Here is a 5,336-nt window from a genome sequence, read left to right on the forward strand (position 1 = left end):
TCATAAAGAAAAGAGGTTTAACTGACTCAGGGTTCTGCAGGCTGTGTAGGAGGTGTGGTGCTGACAATTGCTTCTGGTGAGGGCCTCAGGAAGCTAACAAACTTGGGGGAAGGAAAGGGGAGCCCGGGTATCACATGGTGAGAGCAGGAGCACAGAGAAAGTGGGGAAGAGTTTAACTCCTTTAAACAAGCAGACCTTGTGTGAACTGAGGGACAACTCACGAATTACAGCTAGGACAGCAACAAGCCATTGATGAAGGATCTGCCCCCGACCAAAATACCTCTCACTAGGCCTCACCTCCAACAATGGAGGTTACATTTTAACATGAGATTTGGAGGGGACAAACATCCAAACTCTATCAATAATGTGATTGGTTTAATGTATACTGACTTTGTAATCAGCAATATTATTTAAATTTACTTATTAAATCAGTGAAACTTGTCTATTGTTTTTATTTTCTAAGTACCTCATTATGTCAAGAGTAAATAATGACCATTTTACATGGATGCAATTATTGTCTCTTTGATATATTTTTCTTGCCATTATCATTGCCTAACTCCTCTAGTACTCCAGACATGAAGGAGACAGCTTTAACTATGCCACTGATAAGACTAATGTGCGCAACTGGGTAGCTATCATTTCCCAGATTTAAGAAATATATTTTTAATACAAGTATGAAAACAGGTTTTTTAAAAATTAAGGCCAAGTGCTGGATTCTGTCAAATCACATTTCATGACTCTATCCAGGTGGTTGCATGTGTGCTGTCCTTCCTTCAGTTCATGTAGTGAATCACACTAATGGATTCTCAAATGCTCACACAACCTTGCATTTCTGGAATAAACTCCACTTGGTCATGAGGTTGTAGCCATCTTTTATATCACTGAATTCACCTGGCTAATATTTTCTTAAGAACTTGGCTCATAAGAGTTACTGGTCTCTTAATTCCTATTTGTTGTAGAGTTCCCTTCAGATCTTGAAGTAAAGTTTACACAGATCTCATCAAACATAACTGCAAGTGCTTTTCCTTTTTTCAAATATGTTTGAAGTTTGTATAAAGTTAGTGTTGTTTGCTCCTTAAATATTTTAAAATAGTTACTGAAGCTGGATGAACCTGGGGTTTTGTCTTGGGAAAGTTTCACAGAATGCGCTTACTTTCTCTATGAGATGTGGAACTCTTCCTATTTTATGTTCTTTGTCGGCTTCAGTACATTGTACATTCTGAATAATTTATTCATTACATGCATAGTACATTGTATATTTGAATATTTTATTTATTACATGCATATTTATTTTTCTAAAGTTGTTCATAATATTTAGTATTTCATGCTGATCAATCTGTAGGACTATAACAAAAGGTATGAAATCTGTGTCACTGGACTCTTAGAGGGAGATGACAAAGGGTAATGCCCAAAGAGTGTCTGAAGGAAGATTGACTATTTCCCAAATTTGGACAAAGACTTAAATGTAAAAATTCAAGAATCTGTGCAAACCCAAATGAAGATAAATCCAAAGAAATTTAGACAAAAAAAAAATATCGAAAGCAACAAGAGAGAAATGACATCTCATGCACAGGAGAAAATACATTAAATGACAGTGGATTGTTCATTAGAAATCATGTAGACCAGACAGGAGTGGCACAAGATATTTTATTGTCTGAAAGGAATGTTAACCTAGAATGTATATCCAGTAAAAATATTATTATAAAGTGTTCTATCATGGCATTCTTATTTTTTTCTTCTTCTTCTTTTTTTTTTTTTTTTTTTTTTTAGATGGAGTCTTGCTCTGTCACCCAGGCAGGGCAGTGTCATGACAGGGCAGTGTCACGGCTCACTGCAGCCTCTGCCTCCCAGGTTCATGTGATCCTCACACCTCAGCCTCCTGAGTAGCTAGGATTACAGACACACCACCACGCCTGGCTACTTTTTGTATTTTTGGCAGAGACAGGGTTTTGCCATGTTGCCGAGGCTGGTCTCAAATCCCTGAGCTCATGGGATCCGCCTGCCGCCACGCCTGGCCATGACAGGAAGGAAAATCAAGAGAATTTCATGCTAGCAGACTTAGGCTAAAACAAGGGCTAAAGCAAATACTTGAACTGAAATAGAAATGATAATGGAAGAAATCTTGGATAATCGGGAAAAAAGTAAACAATAAATGAGTAGAAATATGGTTAGATACAACAGACTTCTTCAGTTTTGTAAATTAATTTGATGGTTGAGGCAAAAATTACAACAGATGTGGTTTTTGATGCAAGTAGAGAAAATAAAAAATATACATTACACATGCAGAAATGGAAAGGGATATAAAGGAGGGAAAGTTTCTCCACTTTAGTCAAATTGATAAAATGTCAGTACCAGTAGACTATGAGAAGTTATGTTAATAGATAAATCACAAAAACTCTACAATGAGATCCACCTAAAAAAGACTGATTTAAATATTGGAATTCTAAAAATTGCTTAAGGAACACTTTGGAAAATAGGAAAAGAAACCAGAGAAGAAAAAACCAAAGGAAACAAAAAAGAAAACAGAAAGCAGATGGCATCATGAGAGCTCACATATTAATAATTGCATTACATGTAAAGGGTGTAGAAGGACAAATGTCAGACTGAAAAATAATGACCCATCGACATGCTCCCTACAAGAAACTTACTGCGAATATTACATGCCCATCTCCCCTTGGCTTCCCTGTGACTGAGGTGGCAAAAGGCTGGTGTGTCAACACTGCCCTGAGCGTGCACACACCCAGCCAGTCGGTGACAGCACTGACAGCAACTCCACTCTTGAGATCCGAGTGGGTACCCGGGACCCGGGTGAGGCCAAGGGAGAGGCCAGAAAGTGGGAGCAGACACCCCCAAGCCTGCACGGACAGGGGGACCTTCTCAGCCTTGAGGGCGTGGAGTGTAGAGAGGCCTGGATCCTGCTGCCTGCGGGGAGGGCCCGGAGGGCGGGGCTTCCAACCCATTCCCTGGAGGCTGCAGGTAGCGCCTGTCACACCTTCTGGCAGCCTGGGGTGGGCAGCTCCCCTCGCTGGGCCCAGGCCGGCATGTGGGAAAAGGGTGATGTCTCTGCAAGTTATTCTCCTAGCACTCAGGGTGCCCGGGGCTCCCTGTCGCCTGGATGGGGCGGAGGAGGCACCTTGGGGAACAGATCACAGCCCGGGTCTGGCTGTCAAGAGCATCAGGCTTGGTGGCCGCCCGCGGGGACAAAACCCTGGGTGGCCTCAGGTAGAGCCTCTTCCTGAGGCGCGGGAACTGAGCGCCCTCGGCAGGGTGGGACAGTGGCCTTGCCGCTGGCCGGGTCCTCAAAGTGAGGCCACTCCCACTTCCCACCCCGGACCACTGAAGGGTGGCCCTAGCTCCATGCCCTCCCCACAAGGCAGCAATGCAGGAGTGGTGAAGGCTCTGGGCCTGGAGGCAGTCTCGCCGGCTGCTCAAGGGTCGGGGCAGTGCAGTCAGCTGCCTCAGTGACGCGAGGCACAGGGGACATGGGACACAAGGGTCCCACCATGGCCACTGCTTCTGCAGTGGATCCTGCTGCCACCGCTTGCAACTTCCCGCTGCAGCCCGCCACTCTGGACAGCTCACCACTGCCAGCATCACCACCCTTTCATCCTAAAATACTAACGTGAACCTTAGCTGGCTTTCCTGGATTACTATCATCACAATTAGTTTCTTTTTTTTCACAATTTGTTTCTTTTTTTCTTTTTCTCTTTCTTTTCTTCTTTCTGAAGGAGTATGATCTAGTGGCTGAGCCTGAGGGGTATATAATTTAGTTCTATCTATAGTGTACCATTTACTAGAGTATCTTTGCAAAAGTTGTGTTATCTCCATCGTTGTAGTCTCTCCACCTGTAAGCATGAAAAGGGTGTTTATTTTACTGAGCTGATGTGAGAATTAAATAAAAATATGAAGTATAGAAAGCTTTTAGTACAATTCTGAGTACAAAGTAAAATGCTTGTTTTTATTGCAGTGTGGTGAGAATCCTGCTTCTGGAAACACTGAGGCACATAAGGAATGAGTGCCTATCAGAACTGTGGCACAGTGTGGATTAATGCAGAGCTTCATACGTATAGTTGTACTTTGAAGCCCATTCTGAATCTTAGATGTCACATTTATATTAATATAAAGCATAATAATTATCTAAATGTAGAATTACATTTTTAAAATTACAAGATTACATCAACTGATATGTTTCATAGATTTTCCCTAGGGTTCTCTTTCCTGAACATTCTGTAACTTATTAGTTAGTAAAGTCTTCTTATGTCTTCCCTTATGATAAAACAAAAGAAGCATAATGGTAAAGGGCTATAACCTCAATCAAATGAGGAAATCCTAATGGGAACCATGAATGAGGGATTGAACACTCTTCACCTAAAATATTAATTATTTTAAAACAGAGTTGTTCTGTCAACAGCTGACTTTGAGTCCTTGATCGATCTCTCAGCCACCTGAATACTTTGATTGCACAGTTGACCTCATCACATTGTTAGGGTAAGTGCTATACAAAGGCACCTTCAGACCCTCCATTGCACATAGGTGGCCCCTGCAAACCCCTTGCCTGTGTGTGTTCTGGAGGTGCCACTAAACTTGGGGGTAGCATCAGGAGACACACTTGAAAAAAAAACCTTTTTACTCAGATTAAATGATTAACAAACTTTCCATTCCTTTTAACTCATTAAAGATATCCCTACCTGGGAATAGGAAACAGATTACATTCTCCAGTCAACAGCTGTCATTCTGTCATAGCATCAGGTACCCAGGGGCTGTTGCTACTTGAGGCATCCACAGAAACACAGCATTTTTCAGTATTGAAAGACCTGAAAGATCGCAGTGCCTTCATACCAACTGTGAGACATGAAGTAATTTTCCCAAATCTACGACGTTAAGATATAGTGCAGTGAGGACCAGATGAAAGGTGTCCTGATTTTCAACCATGTTCCCTCCATCTCATTTACTCCTAAACACAGTCACTGCTGCAAACACTTACATTGTCAAGTGGGAAATGAATGCTCTTACAAGGCTCCAACCTGTGAACACATCACTGACCAGCACAGAGCTGGGTCACAATAAAGACCCAATTAAAGTGTTTTACATGCAACTGGGTCAAACCTTCCAAGTACTAAATTAAAACAATCATTTAAAGAAGGAAATTGTTTCAGAAGAGGACCTTCGTACAGCATTTCTGAGCAAAAACTGATGATGCTATTGAACTCAGATGCTGATTGGTTCTCCAACACAAGATTACCCAAGTCAGGAGCAGAGAAATTAGTGACTTACTCCCTATGTTGGGGATGTGAGTAGAGGGAGGTCATAGTTCTCCGTGAATGTGAGACTTGCCT

General features: G+C 42.0%; 1 protein-coding gene across 1 annotated transcript in view; it reads left to right on the forward strand.

The window, feature by feature from the left end:
- LOC705588 (HLA class II histocompatibility antigen, DRB1-4 beta chain-like) overlaps nt 1-5,336 on the forward strand; it is a 117,421-nt gene that overhangs the window by 17,903 nt on the left and 94,182 nt on the right. The window lies entirely within an intron of this gene.

The sequence above is a fragment of the Macaca mulatta genome, chromosome 4 (genome assembly GCF_049350105.2).
Source record: "Macaca mulatta isolate MMU2019108-1 chromosome 4, T2T-MMU8v2.0, whole genome shotgun sequence".
Classification (NCBI taxonomy): domain Eukaryota; kingdom Metazoa; phylum Chordata; class Mammalia; order Primates; family Cercopithecidae; genus Macaca; species Macaca mulatta.